Source organism: Gymnogyps californianus, chromosome 1, assembly GCF_018139145.2.
Source record: "Gymnogyps californianus isolate 813 chromosome 1, ASM1813914v2, whole genome shotgun sequence".
Taxonomy (NCBI): Eukaryota; Metazoa; Chordata; class Aves; order Accipitriformes; family Cathartidae; genus Gymnogyps; species Gymnogyps californianus.
In genome coordinates this window covers 49,172,962-49,193,896 of record NC_059471.1, presented here as the reverse complement: position 1 = coordinate 49,193,896, position 20,935 = coordinate 49,172,962, and the positions used below count along the sequence as shown (strand labels likewise).

Genomic DNA, 20,935 nt, shown 5'->3' with positions numbered 1-20,935 from the left:
TTGCACTGGTAGAGAGTTCTCTCACTTCCTCAACATCTTCTGCATTATTTCCATACGGTTACAGGTGCATTTTTGTCCTTGCTTTGACATTAAATAAAAAAATACAATTAAACACACACTTTCAGTTACACTAATCTAGTATTTGCACAACAATATACATCATATCCATTTGTTGCAACCTGTAGATTATGACATAGACAGCAGCTCTATTCCAGGCCTCAACAGAGGCTTCCTGTAGCTGCCATGGAATTCTGGTTGTAGCTGGTTTCAAAGGCTTTACTAAGAACTTGCTTTTCTTATTATTTTGGAATGAAAAAGTAAATTTGAAAGAATATCAGAAGTGAGAAATTATTCTGAAAATTATATCCAACTGGTTCTAATAAATCTTCCATTCCTCAAGACATGGGTATTTCAACATTTGTTTTGTATTCTAGAAATAGGAATAATGAATAGTGAAACTTTTTGGAGTGATTATTAGTACAACTGACTGAAAACAAATTTAAAACAATAACAAGGACAGTTGTTCAATGACATAGTACTGAATTTTTGAAGAATAGGAAATATTTTTGATGAATATGTAAAAACAATGATGAAAACACAAGCAAAAATAAGCACAGCATGTCAAAAAGATAAAGGTATGTCCTGCCTATATTTAAAATGATACATTCATCCCATATCCTATGGATGGAATTGTAAATTATCATTTTCTACAAAGGAGAGTGTGGGATCATATACTAACATTAAACACTTTCAAAAGACTAACCACATGTAATTTTTGTAGGAGATCTAAAGGAGCTGGATGAGGAGCTTTGCAGTAATGCTTGCAGATGGAGATTCCCCAAAATTTTTTAAGTTCAAAGTAAATGACATATATACCTTACAAAATCAGTAGAAGGCAAGTTTATTCAGATTGCATAAAACTCTCCCAACATACTTGGTCAAGTAAGTTGGCAAATGAAGAATTGATGATAATTGGTAACAAAGAATATCTTATTTAAGCAGCCTAATTTAGTTATAACATCCACTAGACGGAGAACAATCTGAAGACCACAACAAACAGAAGAGAACATAAATTGAGGGTCAACTGCCTGTTGTAGACAAGATAAAGCTCCTGACTGGATAGAAGATATGAGTGCTGCATAGGATTTAGGAACTTCTGATGAGTGACTGGTGTGGGTAACAGAGAAAAACAGAAAAAAGGTTCTGACCTAATACCATCAAAGAACAGTACCAGCATCAAAACCCAGTATCAAATCACAAACTCCCCTTATTATGCTCAAAACATTATTTACGGGCATAGAGGAAGCACACCTTATATACAGGAAAAGCCAAAATATACGTGTAATTTATAAGATAAAATCAAATTGTATAATAGAAGTTCAAGTGTATAATTGAAATACTAAGAGTCTGATTATTATTAGTCACAGAACCACAGAATAGTTGAGGTTGGAAGTGACTTCTGGAGGGTCATCTGGTCCAACACCCCTTGCTCAAACAGGGCCACCCTAGAGCCGGTTGCTCAGAATTGTGTCCAGACAGCTTTTGAATATCTCCAAGGATGGAGACTCCACAATTTCCCTGGGCAACCTGTTCCAGTGCTCAGTCACCCTCACAGTAAAAAAGTGCTTCCTGATGTTCAGAAGGATCCTGCTATGTTTCAGGTTGTGCTTATTGCCCCTTGTCCTGACACTGGGAACAACTGAAAAGAGCCTGGCTCCATCTTCTTTGCACCCTTCCTTCAGGTATTTATACACGTTGATGAGGTCCCCCCAAGCCTCTTTCTCTTCTCCAGGCTGAATAGTTCCAGCTCTCTCAGCCTTTCCTCACAAGAAAACAGAAAGATCAGTAAAGTAACAAATAATAAGGAGGACAGGTTATTGCTAAGGAGTGATTTGAGTTGCCTAATTAAAGTTGTTATTCAATGAACTGTATTTTAATACAATCAAGTGAAAGCTCCGTCCAAGAAGACAATGACAACTATCCTATATAAAACAAAGTAAATCGAAAAATTTGATGGTAGCCACAGGTTATCTTCTCAAGAAAACTTCCGAGTTATGATTACTGTATATAAGGTTATGCCTGTAAACTCCTGAATAGATAAAATAGATATGATGGGAAGAACTGACAGAAATATTGTACTTTTATATACAGTATTAATGTGAACCACTATTCGTTAACTAGAAATCTTCCATTTTTAATCCATCAGTGTCTGCATACAAGCAATGTATTTTCAATCAAACCTATTTAAAATTGAGTGTAATTCAAAGACTGATTTGCAAATTTTATGTTCTAGTTCTCCCAATAACAGCTAAATTTGCAATTGCAAGACTATAATGCAGTGGCCAATAGAAGCGGTTATCTTCTTATTAAAAAGAAATCAAAATACATTTTGTAGGAGCAAATCATCTTGTGGTTTATTTTGACACAATGTTTACCTGAGTTGGGTTGACAAATCAGGTATCAGTTGCCTTTCTGGCCAAAATAACAGTGTTTGAACAATATGATTGTAACTTAAAGATTTCAGATCAAATAGTGTCTAGCAGCAGATGCAGCTGATAAATTTGCCAGCCTGCTATTTGTGACAAGCATGTTCTGGTTGCTTAGAAATCAAACTGTTGTTTGAAGACAAGGATGAACCAACAGAAATCCCCCCTCTCTCTTCTACATTCATCATTTACCTTCATTAAGAACATCAACAAATAGAGACCTACCTTCAAGGCGTTCTCAGAACTTTGCTTTTCCTTGATCTTGTAGCGATCCTGACTGGAAGACCGCTGTGTGCCGAACAGTTAGTGACGCACAGTACAGCTAACGTGAGCAGGCCCAGGCCTGTGCTTGTGCTGTGCTGCATGTACAGCGGGGCCTGCAAGCCTGCGCTGTGCGGCACGAATCCCTTTGCTGCACCATAACCTCAGCCAGCCCATTGTAACAGAGGAACCTGCAGGCAGCTCCCACTTGGCCGCGGCCATTATGCCGCCTGCATGGCCTTGCCTTTGTCTAAGTGTGCAGCAGGAAGTTCTCGTGACAACGTAATTTCTGTTTTGACTGTAGAGCTGATAAAAGAGTCGTTTCCTTGTAAGAAAATCCTATCATAGCTTGAGTGACAGAAAGGGGAGAATCTCTGCTACGGGTGGGGTTGGCATGGTGTGGTGCACAAGGAGTCCTGTTTGACGCTACACCGCTTGGGGCTTCCAGCATCTAAAGGGACTTAAGACTATCTGTACTACTGCAGAGTGTTAGCTCTAAGAAATAGCATTTTAAATGATACCTTACAAAGTCCAAGGGCCTTTCGACTGGGATCGTAATGAACCAGCACCTCCTGGTGCAAAACAGATCCTAAGCCCTTTTCCTAAGACGTTGTTTAACGTAGCCAGTATTAATGAGGCATAACGATCCATGCAGTGCAGGTCTGATATTTTCCTGTGAACTTGGATATCCACAGATGTAAAACTAAGTTCGTGTAACAGCACGTTACTAGGTCTTAGTCCATGGGAAACATCAGATAATTAAAGTTTGCTTATACATCTTCATTTGAGACTTTTCTTTTGTTCCTGCCTGCATGTTGCTCCCTTATTCCTTTTATCTTTTCCTCTGAAGCATCTAATTATTCTTGATTTAATCCTACCTATGTAGGCATCAACCTTATGCCTTTTTCATAAACCTTGTTGCACAGACAGAATACTTGCTTATAATGATGCTCAGGCTGGCTTGATGCCAACTCTGATCCTATTGCTCAGAAGGCAGATTGGGGCCATGCAATCCCTTCCTTTTGAAAGCTTGTGAGTATCATGTCTCCTCTGTGAAAATGAGGTGGTGTTTATGTGAGATACTGGTTATCAGATGGTTAGGCTGAGGTAGCCCTGGAACCAAGGGCAAGAAGGTGAACAACCTGAAAGCCTACAGTCAGGACGAAGGCATCAGAATTGGAGAAGTGAGACGTCAGAAGAAAAGAAGTGCAGTGCTCCAAACTTTGTATTTGGCTACTGAGGGGATATTGTAGGTTGGTCCCTAGCTAATGTACATCTGTGTAGTGGAATAATAGAAAAAATGTGGTGGACATGCACATGGCAAGTGTTAAAGACACACTGTTGAAGATACTGTAAGGGCAGATACTATCAGCTAGAACACTCCGTGTCACATGTCATGCAGGTGTAAAGAAGACAATAAAGTGCTTGGAGCGTTTTCCTGGGCAAAATGGTATAAAACACATAGCCATTAAAATTTAGGCTGTAAACAAAAGAAAAAATCTTGATGACGAGTATAAAGCAAAATGGATAAAGTTCTGAAGCTGACAATATATGCATCTCAGAATTTTCTTTACATAGCAGACATTACTCTATCAGTGTTAAACTTTTCTGTTTTCTCCCTATGAAGAGCGTTTTTAGCAAAATAGATTTTGCAGACAGGCATCAGAGACCTGGAAGAACAAGGGAAAATGAGTTATTTAAATAGATGGAGCCAGATCCTGTGACTGTTTTTTTTCTTGGAATACGTGGTGATCTAAAAGTAAAGGGGAGAGTGTGATTTGGGAGATTAATTTCAAACCACAGCTCCTGCAATTTCTTATTCCATTAACAGAATTTATATCCCCAGGCCTGAATATAACTTAATTTTTTGTTTCTCTAACATTCATTTTATTTCCTTCATATATGTACTTAACCAGTTTTTTTGCTTTACCAAAACCACACTGAATTTAGCTGGTTCTAAAAAAAAGAAGAATTATAGAAAATAGATGCTAGAGTAACACTTTAGGAGTAATGATTTTGGACAACAAATCAGAAGAAACACTGGAAGTCCTGAGTTCCTATAATACAGTTTTTTGTTGATTTCTACACATCCTAATGGCATGCTAAGCTCATTTCATTTTCACCCTGAGGCTGTCTTCCCCACTAGAGTTCAAACACAAGGCAAGTCCTTTTCAAATGAAAACAAATTTATATCTCACAGGGTTTTTTCCAAACAAAGCTTTTAAACAAGAACAGGGACCTTTAAGTTCTATAATTTTTCTCCCTCTCCAGTAACCTGTGAAATTTACAGCTGCTAGGTTTTCAAGAGGATATCAGTGTCTTTTTGTACCTAACAAAACCATATAACTAAATGAAACAAAACAGTTCTTGTAGAATTTTTATTAATAATTTCTGTTTTGCTACCCTCTTACCCTTACAATCCATTGGCTTAGGAATTCCATCTTCACTGTGTCCCACATAAGATGTTAAACACATAGGTCACAAAAGAGCCTGAGAGAAGTAGTGCCAAAAAACTAAGGAATGTATTTGGAGTTTGGGGAACAGTGATTTTGTCCTATCTGTATTCCTCACCTCCGGACCAGCACATTGTTTTCCTCCACTGTATGTTTCCACAGCTAATCACGCAATCTGTTTGTACATTTTTCCTCAAGCTTTCTTTCTTTTCAAGCAAACATAAAAACAACCACAATGCTGAGAAGAAGGCATAAATGTTCATAAGATGAATTTCAAAGTTGCCGAGTTCTGAATTTTGTATCTTTAATGTACAGTGTAGTACAGAATTTTAAAATTTTTCCCCCAGACTGTATTACTTGCTCACATAATAATAATAATAATTGTCTTTCATGTGTATTTACACAATTATGCTCAATGTGGGTTAAAAAACTGTGAAACTAATGTGGTTAGTAAAGCCCCAAGTATCTAATTTTTATTTGTTTTACTTGTTTTTTTTAAATTCCTTTAAGTCTGTCTATATGACTAGTGTTAGCATTTCTCAAAGTCCAACGTTACATACAAGACTGAAGGACCAGCAGTGTATTTTCCTTTTTCCATTTCAGTTCACATACCCATTTATAAGTGTTGAGCCCAATAGTCCATACGTTACCTTCTATCTGAGCTCCAAGAGATACTAGTAGCCATTATTTTGACTTTTACTCAGACTGGCACTCTTTTGTGATGTACTGTGTGTAGGTGCCCAGGTGTTGGCAGCGGGTGGCTGCAGTGTGGCCTCTGTGAGGAGAGGCCGGGGCTGCCTGGTGTTGGACACAGACGGCTCCAGACGGCTCCAACAGACCCACCTCAGGGCACAGCTGAGCCCAGCAGCCAAGGTGGTGGTGCCTTGGGGAAAACATGTTTAAGAAAGGGAAAAAAACATCAGTCAGCCAGAGGAGGAAGGGACAAAAAAGTGCCAAACAGCAGAGGAGGCACCAAGGTCAGAAGAGAAGGAGGAGGTGCTCCACGGTGGAGCAGATATCCACACTACAGCCTGTGGAGGACCCCACGCCTGAGCAGATGGATATTCCTGAAGGAACTGTGGCCTGCAGAGAGCCCGTGCTGGAGCAGAGGATAAGCGTGAAAAGAAAAGAGCACCAGAGAAAAAATGTTATGTACTAACCATACCGTCCCCAACACACACACACACACACACTGCACCACTGGTTGCCTCACCAAAGGGACTGAGTGTAACCTGAGGAGGTAACAAAGCTGGGGGAGGACAAGAGTCTGGAGTGATGGAGCAAAGCTGGTCACAAGCCCTGGTTCTCATGGGAGACTTTGATCACCACAGCATTTCCTGGAAAGGAATGTAAGCAATCCTGGAGATTTCTGGAGAAGGTCAAAGACAATTGGTTGACACTGATGATTAACAAGTTGATTAAATGAGAACTTTGTCACTCTTGAATAAGAAAAAAAATGTTGGGGATATTAAGGTTGCTGACAGACTTGACTGCAGCAACCAAAAGATGGTGGTGTTTTAGCTACTGAGAGAAGTCAACTAAATGAAAAAGAGAATTGCAAACTTGGGCTTGAAGAATACAGGTTTCATTTTGTTCATGAATCTGGTTGGCATTTCCTATGAGAAGCTGCCCTGAAGAGTAAAGTGGTCAAGGAGAGATCCTGGACAACCTCCTTCAGGCACAAGAATGGTCCATACCACTGGGCAGAAGGTCAAGCTGGTGCAACAGGACTCCAGGTTGGCTGAATAGGGAAGCTTGACTGAGCTCAAATGCAAAAAATGACGTGTACAGGAGGTGTAAGTGAGGATGGGATATCCAGAAGGAATACTGAAATATCGCCTGAGTATGCAGGGATGGAAATAGGAAAAGCAAAGCTCAAGTGGCATTGAAAGTAACAAGGGAAGCATGAAGAGCTCTTTCTGCTGTATCAGCAACAAAAATAGAACTAAGAAAAATTGTGGCCTGCTATGAATTAATCAGATTCAGTTGAAAGAACAGTTTGGAAGTCCTTTGTGATTGTTAGATCTGCACTTAAACATTTGAAAAAGTAAATAAAAAGATAATATTTTATAAATTCAAATATTCAGAATTTCTGAGGAGTCTGGGGATAGATTAATAGTTTATGATATGACTTACAGAATTGGAAATAGTATTCAGGGGCTGATTTATGTTTTAAATTTGCTGATATACTTCCTTGTCTGCAAGTCTGCTAATTTGTACTTCTGCTACCTGTAAATATTGATCTAATATAGAAATTCCAAAGCTATTAGTCAGATCATCGTAGAATCATGGAATGGTTTGAGTTGGAAGGGACCTTAAAGATCATCTAGTTCCAACCCCCCTGCCATGGGCAGGAACACCTTCCACTAGATGAGGTTGCTCAATACCCCATTCAGCCTGGCCTGGAACAATTCCAGGGAGGGGCATCCAGAACCTCTCTGGGCAACCTGTTCCAGTGCCTCACCACCCTCACAGTAAAGAACTTCTTCCTTACCTCTAATCTAAATCTACTTTCTTTCAGTTTAAAACCATTACCCCTTGTCCTTTCACTACATGCCCTTGTAGAAAGTCCCTCTCTGGCTTTCTTGTAGGCCCCCTTTAGGTACTAGAAGGCCGCTATAAGGTCTCCCTGGAGCCTTCTCTTCTCCAGGCTGAACAACCCCAACTCTCTCAACCTGTCTTCAGAGGAGAGGTGCTCCAGTCCTCTGATCATCTTCGTGACTCTCCTCTGGACTCGCTCCAACAGGTCCATGTCTTTCTTATGTTGGGGGCCCAGAGCTGAATACAGCACTCCAGGTGGGGTCTCACGAGAGCAGAGTAGAGGGGAGAATCACCTCCCTCGACCTGCTGGTCATGCTTCTTTTTGATGCAGCCCAGGATACGGTCGGCTTTCTGGGCTGCAAACGCATATTGCCGGGTCATGTTGAGCTTCTCATCAACCAACACCCCAAGTCCTTCTCCTCAGGGCTGCTCTCAATCCATTCTCTGCCCAGCCTGTATTTGTGCTTGGGATTGCCCTGACCCAGGTGCAGGACCTTGCACTTGGCCTTGTTGAACTTCCTGAGGTTCTCACAGGCCCACCACTCAAGCCTATCAAGGTCCCTCTGGATGGCATCCCTTCCCTCCAGCATGTCGACCACACCACACAGCTTAATGTTGTTGGCAAACTTGCTGAGGGTACACTCAATCCCACTGTCCATGTCGCCAACAAAGATGTTAAACAGCGCCAGTCCCAATACTGACCCCTGAGGAACGCCACTTGTCACTGGCCTCCGCTTGGACATGGAGCTGTTGACCTCAACTCTTTGAGTACGACCATCCAGCCAATTCCTTATCCACTGAGTGGTCCATCTGTCAAATCCATGTCTCTCCAATTTAGAGACAAGGATGTTGTGTGGGACAGTGCCAAATGCTTTGCACAAGTCCAGGTAGATGACATCACTCACTCTTCCCTTATCCACCAATGCTCTAACCCTGTTGTAGAAGGCCACCAATTTGTCACGCACGATTTGCCCTTAGTGAAGACATGTTGGCTGTCACCAATCACCTCCTTATTTTCCATGTGCCTTAGCATAGTTTCCAGGAGGATCTGCTCCATGATCTTGTCGGGCACAGATTGAATGATTTAAAAAAATAATTAAATAAAAAAATCTGTTGATTCAGTTATTTTGAGAATTTCATTTTGAACATAAACCCTGAGATAAATTTAAGAATTCCATTTCGTAGAACTTCACGAAACTAGTTCTTTTACTATCAGATTTTGTTTCTTTAGTCTCTGAGGTTTAAAATATTTTCCAAAAAGTATCACTATCCTTACAAAAATAGTCATTATAATAATGGATGTAAATTGGATCAGTCTTCCTTGAATTACTTCTCAAATAATGCACTCTTTCCAAAAAAGGTACTGAAGTATTTCAGTGCCATGCTTTATATTGTGAACTTATTTCCAGTTCATTCAAGTTCCATTCATTTGCTGTGCTCATGAAGAAGGTCCGTGCCCTATGCTGTGTGCTTTTTCCTGGCTTGTTCTCTCTTTCATTTTGGCTGCCTGCAACACATCTATTGTTTTAGGCTTGTTCTGACACTCGGCTTTATCCAGCAGCAAGAATACTGTCTCCAGAGGTAGCTTCTCTGCCTCTTTCACAGAGTCGCTTAGTATTTGAAATTTAACAGTCAAGAATATCTTCCAAGAATACAATGTGTTATTTCTCTTTATCCCATAATTCATCTTGGGAATCTTGATTTTGGGGATTTTCTCAGACTACTGTCCATATAGTCTTGAAAGGTCTTCACAGGGAAAGTTTTTATTTTGAAACTGTTAGGTGCTGTTTTGTTGCTTTCTAAAGTGTCTTTCTACCTCCTGTAATAATAGCTGTGATCTCAGTGTTGCCAAAGGACATTTAAGACTCCATTCCTTATACTGTATTTCCCCCCTTCAGGATATCTTCTGATGTGCGCTTCCTCTTTTCTTTGCCATTTCTTCTCTTTACTGATAGGAGGCTGTTTCACAAATAATCTCATAAAGGGAAAATAGGTAGCTACAGCTGGGTAAGTATAAACAAGCAATTTTGTACTACTATAAAGTTCTTTTACTGGTGAAAAACAATAAATAGATCTAAAAGAAGGCAGTCTTTCCTACTCAGAGGACAAGTGTTATAGCCAGATGAAAAAGGCAGTCAGTAAAAGGAGGGAAAGTAAGCTGAAAGAAGTTTAAAGCATGAATTATAGTAAAATTGCATGCTTAGTCTCCAATATTATTGGCTCTTAAAAGACACAGCTGCCCTAATGAACTAATAAAGAGTTAATACATACACTCTGCAAAATGCTTTGGAGCCTTTTTCAACACCGTTTCTCACAATGTAGGATATTCCACCAACATTCAGGAAGAACTACAGGGTTTGTGGAATTAAATAGTGAGAATGTGGCCCAAACTGTTTTATAATTCAATCTGTTGAACTGAAATGGAATGACGAAATATCTGAACACTTTGGTAGGGGCAGGGAACCTTTCTCCTAAAATAAATCTTCCAAGTTTTTGAAGTTTGAACTTCACTTCTTTTTCAGCTTTGTTGCAACAGAACATATGTATAAATATTTATATGTGAGTGTACACACACGCACGTATATATAAGTTAGGGAATTAGAGATCATTGTGATGGGAGAGTTTAGAAGACTGATAAATAGGGGCAGTTTTAACTCTTCTTACAGTCCTGAACAATTGCCTTCAGCATGGTCTCTCTATTCACCTTCAGTATCTAACCACAACCTTACAAATGTCTTGAACCCATATGCAGAATCTCTTCATTTTTGCTGTTGCCCATATATTTCCTCTTGCCTACACAGAGATCCTACAGGAAAAAATAACAGCCTTTTTTTTTTTTTTTTTTTAATCCTTCTCCTTACAGCCCAGCTCTGCAGCTCATTTGCTATACCTAGATAATGGGTATCCCCTGGGAAGAAAGTAACAAGTTCTCATAATACAGATGGAGTTGCCATGAACCATCTCTCCATTTAATCTTGGACCAGGACTGTAGGGGGGAGTCAGGTGCAGGAGAAAAAATTGTAGGAGGAAGAACTTCTCGTCTGCGAGTATCTTGTGGTATCACTGCCAACCAAGTTTCAGCTCCTTGGTGACGTGTACTCCCTTTTTATCTTTCTAATTAACATTTTGTTTTTCTGTTATGGATGACACAAAGGAGTTCACAACCTATAGTGGATTTTGGACACTTTTTATTTAACAACCAGTAAGATTAAAGCTTTTAACCTAATTGATTTTTTTACACACTCACTCACTCCCCCACAGTCACCTTCACTCAGTCTCAACTTCCCGTGTGGTCAGGGACATTGCTAGTCTGTGAAAGTCGGGCAGAGTCATGTTTGTTTTGTGCTCTGCAGCTGCTCACAGTTACAAGTCTTGGATATATCTGTCCTGGTCCTTAAGGATCCCCATGCATTTGTAGGCATATTTCCAGGATCTTTGTCTCAATTCAGTAGTTGTCTTTTTCCAGACCAGACCTCATTTTTCTATTTAAAGAGTTTATAAGCAGACGTACAATGTAGAGTTGGTTCCCCCACTGGTTGTCTAGGTCCTCCTGCAAATAGGTTGTTCCACCCCATACATGGTGTATGATTATCTTCGTAATAGGTTGTTCCTCCCAGCCCAGTTCATCTCACTGGAAGCAGCACCCCATGTAAAGGTCAAGTTCCAGACATCTGCCATCGGTATTGTTTCCAAAACTCGCTTTTTGATTGGATCTGTCCACACGGTGTATACAGAGACAGTTACCATCTCCTCATGGTGCAGTATGAAACTACCCTGCAAAAATTAGGACTCCTCCATGTCAGCTGAATTTTTATACTTACTTGCAATATAGAGTATTTGTCTGTTTTTACAGAAGATACCTGGGAAAGCTGGCTTCAACCTGTTTTGTCAAACAGGTCTTCAGTCCTGCTCCAGCAGTCTCTGAAGCTTGTGCCTCACAACTAAGACTGGTTTTGTTTTGTTTTACTGCTGGGATTTTCCACCATTCTAACTCTTATTCTTCCTAGACTATCTTCGTAACTTATACTTCTTTTACGCATCAATGAACAGAAAATGTTTGTTAATGTTACAGACTTCCTATGGCATCGAATTTCTACTAAGTGGAGCAAAAACAAATACCAAATTAAGGAATTCTATCTAGAGGCTGCAGAACATGCATCCAGTGAGGATCCTTTTCATCTCACCCAAAACTATACAGGGGGCAAGCATGAGAGAGTCTTTGATTTAGCTACACTAGAAGTTTTAGTTTATTAGCAAACGTGTCACATTCTCATATGCTTCATAGCTCATCTTAAACAATTTTTAAAAGGAAGTTTATTAAGAAGTTTCCAAATTTCCATGGTAAAGTGATATCTCCTCAATTTTCAAGTGATAATCAGTTAATATAATATTGATTCCAGAGTCAAGCTGGAAGTGGTAAAGAAGGGAACAAGGCTCTTCAAAGTTGGTTTGTTTTTTCCCTCCCTTCTTCTTTAATTTAACTGTTCACATTATAATACCAAAAATAGTAATAAGGAGATTACTAAGTACAGATAATAAGGATATACTTATTACTATAAGGAGTAAGGAGGGGTGAAACTGTGAAATAGAGCTATGATGAAGTTTCTACATTATAACAAAATCTATCATTTTATTTTACCTGACATTTTTATGATCTTGGTGGAACTGAAAAATCTAACTGAAGACGTGATATAACCATGGAAAAGGAGTTTAAATGATTTTAACCATAAATGCAGAACTATTACATCACAGTGCTGCTTCAGTGAACAATATGCCTGAGGCATTCTAAAAGCCTTAACCAAGACACTAGTTAATTTAACCTAATTTGCTAATCACTGCCATAAAAAGTACATATCCACAGACCATAATAAAACAAAAAATAGTTTAAAAAAGAGATAATTTATAATGGTATCATCAAATTTACATACAAGTAGAATATGGACTATACAACTGAAGAATTCGCATTTATAACCCAGCACATTGTTACAGCCCTGCACGTGAATGAGTGAAGGAATAAACCACAGACTGGGGAGTGTAAGTGTAGCAGGTGCACCCGCCCCGATAAAGGCTGAAACTTCTCGACCGCTGAAAGGAAAGAGTTAAACTAGGAGCTGTAATTTGGGGGTCAAGCTGGTCAGCCCACTGGTGGCTGGAGTCACATATGCAGAGTGCCCCAAGTCACACACCCCAGCTACCCGAGCCCGCCAGAAACACTTCAACCAGTGAAACCCCTCGGTTGAGAGAAGTTTCTAGACCACTGACCATAGATGACCACGAGCCCCGATCCGACCTAGGGTATAAATGGAGCCCCGCCGGAGGGCACATTGAGCCAGTCCTCCTCGGAGCAGCGGGTCTGCAGTCGGGGACTCTCGCCGTGGGTTGGGACGCCGCCCACGGAAACTCCTGCAGGTTGAGAGCCTCGCCTTATCGGTGAGTGACTGCGCATTTTGAGTCATCATTCTAAGCTTAGGTTTGGTTACAGTTCGTGTAGTATCGTTCCCAACTGACATCCCGAACCTGTAAATAAGTTGCGTTTCTCGCAGTGTTTACGACCTAATATTCCTGTTTAAACTGGCTATTATATCTCAATACAAAATAACATTCCTGTTGAATTTGACCGTTACATTTTGATATCATTAAAGAAAATTGACTTTTAAAATACATCGCTATTTGTCTGGTGTTTCTGTGACATTAATGAAATGAAGAGTTGTACCATATGTCTCATTAAATAAATGAACCGTCAGATCAGATGAATAACTCTTTCCTTAGGTCATAAATGGAAATTATAATACTCAGATACTTCTGCTGCCACTCTTACTACTCTGGCAATATAGGATAACAAATAGCTTTGTCATATATGATGTCTTAATTTTGACCATATTTCAGAAAGGGAAATTGTGTTTTTATGGATCTTAGATACAGATCTGTGTCAACAAGATATGTACAATAAGATATCTAAGGTCCATTAAAATAGATCTTTAAACTGAACATACATATCTACCCATATATTCATTAAGCATTACCTTAAGAATGCTCTTAAGAATGACTCTCCACTGCTTGCACTCCCTGCTTGTGTGGTTTGTCACATCTAACTGATATAAATATAGAACAATATCACAGCATAGTTTTTATGGGATTGCATCAGTTCAAAGGGATTGGAACGTAACTGGGTTTTCGCTTGTTTTACTTTTTTTTTTTTTGCTGTTTTATTTTGGTTTTACCTTTGAATGGTGAGATAAAAGAAAGTGCTAGCTAACAGTCAATATAGTGATAATATTTGGGTTAAAATAGTTATTTGAACCAAAAACGTTACTTATTTTACCTACACACATTTTGAACAACCATTAATCGTAACTTGTCCCATTGAATCCTGTCCCTTTTGAGTTCAATGAATAAAAAGACTTAGCATGTGATTGAATCAAAATTGTGTGTTTCTAAAACTTTGTATGCAACCACTCAGATTTGGCTTTACACTAGAACTTGTATTCTGAAACAGTAGAACAGTACAAATTACACAATAATAGACCCTCCTTTCTGCAAGTGACTGAACATGAGGAACGGTTAACCAATTTTTACAGGCAAAAAGAAGTTCTAATACTGACAATTCCCTCCTCATTTCATCCCATACAAAATATATCTAGCCTTGGAAAACAGCTCGGGCAAGGTAGACAACATTCTGGATAGAGGAAGCAACATACAGAGGACAGAGGAGTTATATCCCTACCTGCCTCCTCAATATTTAAAGTTCTTACCTGAAAATATATAATTTCTTTGTTCTCAGTATTTTCAAAAGGAACGTGGTAGTGGTAGTTTATTGAGTGTCTGAGTTCACTGTTACCAGAATTTACTCTCTTTTTCGCTCAGGTGTTAGCGGAAGGCACTTTTTGGACTGATGTGAAATATAAGAGACAAGCAAACAACTTTTTTTTTTTGAAATGTCTATTGTAGTTTGCATTAAAAAGTTGATAATCAGGTAGATGGATATACAGACTACATTAGCGTGTGAACCTGGATTGTCTCTGCTTTGACACTAAGTTCTTGGTAGGATCCATTGAAGGAAGAGAAGTGCACTGCTGTGGTTTTGTCTTGGTTTCTGAACAAGAGACACTGGAGCACAGACCCAGCAAAGACCCAGAGGTCATCTTCAGGTTCCTCCTGGGGATTGTAGGTATGGTGACTCAAAATGTGTTTGTCTGAAAGGCCTTCATGAATGATCAGAACGACCTTGATGATTCTATAGTCATATCACCTTGTATAGGCTACAGTAACTTTGGTCCTTCACTTGGTAATGAGTACAGAGTATTTCTGGAGTTTGGAGACTAACTTCATCTACTCTTTAAGATTACCTACTATGTCAGTCTTGCTAACAGCAAAACAACTTATTCCAGGAAGATAAAAACCTACCAGGAAAACATCAGGAAACGCTCTGAGTAACAGACAGTTGTCACTCATTGTTCTGCAGCAGGAGATGCAGAGTTCTTTCTGGATCTCAATAAGAAAGGCACAGCAGCAAATGGTCTAACAAAATTGCTTTAATAACCATGGTAATAACATGATAGAAAATAGGAAAAGAAATATAGATAGCAAGTAAATCTTACATTCCTTCAGATGCTGGGAATCCCGCTCTCGTTCATCATCAGATGGACCCCAGATGAATAGCCACAGCATGCTGTGCAGATCCCATCCGTGGACAGGTTCACCCCCACACATAGTACTGTGGCTCTTTGTATCTACTATACCAAACAGAACTATACATCTTCTTTGACAGGTCTTTTTCTTAATGCCCACCAGAGCGGATCTAGCTACACGTATCTAGGATGCGTAGCCAGGAACAGTACATATCCAGAGCCTTCCAGCAAGTTCCCCTTTATTGTTATGTACCTGGGGTTATATAGTGGTCACTCATGCTAACATACGGGTATCTCAGGCCCTAACACTGGGCCCCAAATGGCTGTCAGGCCTTGCTCAAGATCACTAACTCCTCAAATACAATGTCTTCCACAAGACTTCTAAGACACTCATGCTCTACAAGTAATATTCTATATAAATATTTATTTCTATGGGAGTTAGAAATTATTTTTAGAGAATATTTCATAAAAGTCTGTTTTCAACACATTTGTGTTGACAAATCAGTAACACAAAGCTGATGGTGGGGATTCACCTGAATATTCATTAAGCAGTATATGAATTGTGCTAGGAGTCACAAGTTTTGTACTATTAGGGGAAAAAAAAAGAAAAAAAGAAAAGAAAAAGGAAAAAAGAAGAAGTAGAAAAGACCAAAGTGGAATTTAGACAGAGGAGCTTAATACATAGTCCAGGCAGTCCAAGCTGTGTCATCTAGCAGAAAATCATTAGCTATTGCTACAGTTTTGAAGCCATGGATTGCAGCCCAGATATTTAGCTTCCTGCAAGTAATAAAAAAGGCATTAGGCTAGCAGGTTTTAACAGAGCTAACTTTGGTCCAAGAAGTTTTGAATGCCTTTACAGTATAGGGCACTTGAAAGTTAACATGTTCCATCTCTTTTGTTACAGTAGTGTGCTTAAGGTGGGCGTATGTTGTATTAAGTTTATTTGTGTTTGTGGAATGTTTTCTGTACAAGGATGAATGAGCATTCCATCTAGGTCTGCACTGAAGAAACAGTAGTGAGATTGCTATAGTGACTGTAGCTGAAGTTCAAGACTAAAGCTGTCTGCATTCAGTGTTTTGTAAGTGAAAAAGCATGCAATAATAATTTACAGAATTGCACACACAAGCACCAATAAACATGCTAGGGATTTGCATCACGAGAGAAGTTCTCAGTGCTCTCCCAGAGTAAGCTGAAGTGACTGCATCTAGAAGAATGTAGACAATAAGGAAACATACTCTGTCACAGTATGGAATTGACGCGTTTGTGAAGTGAACATGATATGTATGGTTAAACAAGCTCACATAGACATAACATAGAAAAAGAAGTGGTAGGTTAGGATCTGTAGAGGGGCTGGTAGTCTCTCATAACACTTCAAAAGAAGGCCTGTTAAAAATCGCTTCAGTTTTTTAGCAATGTTTATTGGTACATGTCAAACACAGGACACAACATAAGCTTCATAATGCTTAAGGCTGTTTTAAGCAACAAATAGGTGTCACATAGAGCTCAGGTTTCCAAAATGTATGGAATCAGAGAAAAAGGGTACTTGGAGTGTAAGGGGCAAACCTGCAGAAAAGTGACCTCATCATAGAATAAATCTTTCTTTTGCTGCTTTCTGCTCCTTTACAGCACTAGGAGGACAGATTGATTCACAGGCTGAGCTGAATTCTCTGTGCTGCAAAAAATAAATCTCCACTCAACTAAGCTGGAAGTTTCTGGGTACTACGTTGCATCATTGTGAAAAAACACTCAATATTTTACCTTTATGAAGTTAAATTTAATCCTATTAATGTAGCAGACTTCCATATAAACACTTTTTTTGCATGTTTACAATTACTTGAGCATCCTGATCACTGTTTCAAAAAATAATGACAATAATAATGACGATGATGATAAAGTAGGAACTGTCCTCTGACAAACTTTGCAGTCATCTGTGTGGCAACTAGTCTTGATAGTGCCCTTTTATTTGTTTGTCCCACCTGTATTTCTCATAGATATTCACTTACATCATAAAATATAAAGGCCTTCTAATAAATCATATTTCTAAGAGTTTAATTTACATATTCTCTGGTGTGGGTTTTTTTCTGCTTTGTCTTGTGTTTGCATAATGTGATGTTGCCCTCAGAAGACACTCATATGGAAATTAAAATTATGAAATGCATACGTAACAAATTATATTTAATACTTTCCTAATAATTGTCTGTCAAACAGTGTATGTTTTGAAATTCCAGTAAGTCTGGCAAAGTAAAAGCTCAGAATATATACCAGGTTTGTAATAATTTTGTAATCATTTTGTAATCAATGCCAGATACAGTAATAGACTGGAGTTATTAGAAAACTGGTACTTCTGTATACCTGAAGGAAAACTCCTCCCCCCCCCCCCCCCCATGGGATTTTGAATTAATTCAAGCTTGGATTTCATTCTTTGTTCTTACTGTTTTTGTCACTCATTTTGAAGTACTTTTGTGATTCTCTGTTTTGTCTGATCTTATAAAGCATCCCGCAGACTGGTTATGTGAAGAATGTTGTACAAATGAGATGTTGTTGCACAAAAGAACAACAATTCATGCCTATTTATAACAGAAATTCTTGATAAGTAGTTTCTTTCTCCCACAATAAACCTCTTAAAAAGCACAGTAATGTTTTCTAAAAAGGTGCTGTTTAGTGTTATTCAAGCAATATACAGCTAGAGAAGAAATTTATTCTATGAAGTGATGTATTGATGTTTCTTTTTGTAGAATTATAATTCTATATGCTTATTCTTAGTATATCATACAATTTTTCTAAATAGTTATGAAGGTTAAGATATAACAACTGAAAAAACTTATGTTTTTTCATGAAGATAAAATATTAGAGCTAAATGAGTTGAAAAAGATATGTATATTCTTAAGAACATTAATGTTTTAAGGGATATTAATCTAAACAAACAATACAGAACATTTTATTTTACAGTATGAAGTTGGTACAGTAGATGGAAAGACAATTAGGAGAGTATAATTTGCTTTACAAATAGCTAAGAAACTTCCTTTAGCAGAAAAGGAAATTAAAATTTATATTACACATGATTATTTAGAAAAGAAACTAATAGGAGCACCATAGGAAATAAAAAGCTAATAAAGGTAAAAATATTACAACCTTTTAGCTCTAATGGTTGGCCAGTATTTAAAGGCATACAGGATGTTTCAGAGGAGGACGGTGTCTTCTTCAGACCCCTGCTTCACTGAGGGTGGTAGGAGAAAGGACAGGAGGGAGCTTTGTAGGTGGTACCTTCTGCCCGGCCTCCAGTGTGGTCAGGAACATCTCCCTCAGATGGCTTTGTCGCAGCCTTTCCCTTAACACCACATCATGTACCGCTCCCTTCCTGCCTGTCCCTGACTGAGATGCAAAACCAGTTGCCGGAGTTTGCTGTCAGACTTTGAGGAAATTCCCCAATCTTCCTCCTATGACAGCACTACCATAAATAGGAACAATCTGGGAAGTATTTGGTATTACTAGACAGCTGGACATTTTAGTCATCCTTTGCTCATCGTTTACTTTAATGGCCTTAATCTTTTACAGTTATGCATAGCTTATGTATCATTACAAGCTCTACTCAATCTGAGCATTGTCAAAGTTGAAGATTTTATGATTGGTCTTCTAAATGAAACTGTCTGCTTTGATTTGATCTAATACATACATTCTTTCACCCCCAGTTCCAGTCATAAAAATGGAACTTTTAAGCATTCTCATCTTTATCTGGAAATGTTTAAAACTTAGATGTGAATACTGTGGCTCAGTTCACTACTAGCAAGAAAGACAATCAGATGTATCAGATGTACAACTTTAAATAACTGTTTTATGCCAATGAATTTTTGCTTGAAATAATATTTCCCATTTTTAATATTTTTAGTTTAGACCTGAGTTGTAAAGTTTATCTCTAGTGTTTACAATTTAGATGTAATACCAACTCAGAGAGTAATACTTTGTTTTCTCTTGAATTCAGTTTTATCTCTGTAAATATGGGCAGGGCAGATTGGAAAAAAAAGGGAAAAAGAAAAAAAGTGCCAGTCCTCACCTCTCAACACTTACACAAATATTATACAGCTCAAGCTACAATACACACAGTATCCTAAAATAATAAAATCTCTACACTGACCCCAAAAGCCATAAGCTCTTCTACCATTGACACCCAAGTATTTAACCTTCTTTCCCTACTTGTCTTGAGCCTCTTCCTCAGAATAATGGTTCTTCTAGGAACATCATTGCAAATACTCTCTGCACTTCTTGCTGCACACAAATTAGGATGTAGCAATCAACTTGTCTCTCCTCAGTGAGCTGCATTCTGGCCTTTTGACCTCACACAGCTTCCAGGTAGCTACTCAGTCTACTGGCATACCTTGTTATCTTGACATGCTCCACATTCACATGCTATATTTTCAGGTGCACTTCAGTCCTGAACTCACCTTTAACTGACTTTCAGGTTGTCATTTTCTACCTATTGCTTAACTGCTTAACCCTCAGTTTTCCACACAGTTGAGTTCAGGTGCAATTTTGCTCCAGGAATCTATTCCCATGTAAATAGATATTGCACAAAAGAAGCCTAAGCTTATTTAGTGTGCGCCCTTTGAAGTGTCATTTTGTCCTCAGCTATCGGTCTTCCTGAACACGGTTAACTCTCAGTGAAACATTTTATCTTCTGAGGAGAAAAATATTTATTGTATTCAAAAACAGAAGTCTGCAGCACATATTGAAAATTAATTCACAGAATCAATCTTGGAATGGTTTTTTTTTTCCTCCTTTAGCATTTTATGTGAATTTATCCAGTGTAGAAGGAGATGGGAAATCTAAAGAAGCAAACACTTTGAAATACAGTGAGTTATAAATCTACACTGGAAGTTTCCTGTGCATGAATGTGAAGCATAGAAGTAAAACTGTCAGCCACAGATTCACTAGGTAATATATCCATTGTCAAACCACAATATAATAGTATGCAAAGTACTTTCAGACAGTTCATGAAAGCAAATCCTGCCAGTCGGCATGGAGACTTTATCTGAGTCAAGTAACATTTAGTCAGTTGCTGCAGGCAGCTTCTAGTCAGAGGAATTGGCATCTGGGAATATAAGCTTCAGGTCCCTGAAGGAAGATGCAGTGAGACATAACAGCAGCACAGGTCAGAGCACCTGGTTTCTGGTTTGGGGTGGGAAGTGAAGGTGTGCCATTAGGAGTGATACAGACTGATGTTAGCCCAGGTAGTAACAGCCAAAGCAGCATGTGGTGGCATCAAAGCTTGGCAAAGGATGTCAGAATCCATACAAAGCCTTGAAACTTTTTTAACCCTCTCCTCCACCCACCTCCAAGAGGTTTGAAGCTTGAAATGCATTCATCTGTAATATTAGTATCAGAAGTGAAGGAAAAAGGATTCAGAACAACACTGATCCATTTGCCAGCCATTGATCACTCCTTATTATTTCAATAAATGATGCAACATAAAATGAAAAGCATTAGAATTGGCACACAAAATGGTCTGAAGCTCATAAAGCATCTCCCCACAACTGTTACATTAAATGTTTTCTTGTTTACATTAACTACA

General features: G+C 38.7%; 1 long non-coding RNA gene across 1 annotated transcript in view; it reads right to left on the bottom strand.

Annotated features, from left to right (window-relative positions):
- The window catches only part of LOC127029474 (uncharacterized), a 46,198-nt gene extending 43,437 nt beyond the window's left edge, over nt 1–2,761 (bottom strand). The window contains exon 1 of the long non-coding RNA XR_007768202.1: nt 2,712–2,761. This is a non-coding gene — a long non-coding RNA (uncharacterized LOC127029474). The remainder of the gene's footprint in view (nt 1–2,711) is intronic.
- Between the last annotated feature and the right edge of the window lie 18,174 nt (nt 2,762–20,935).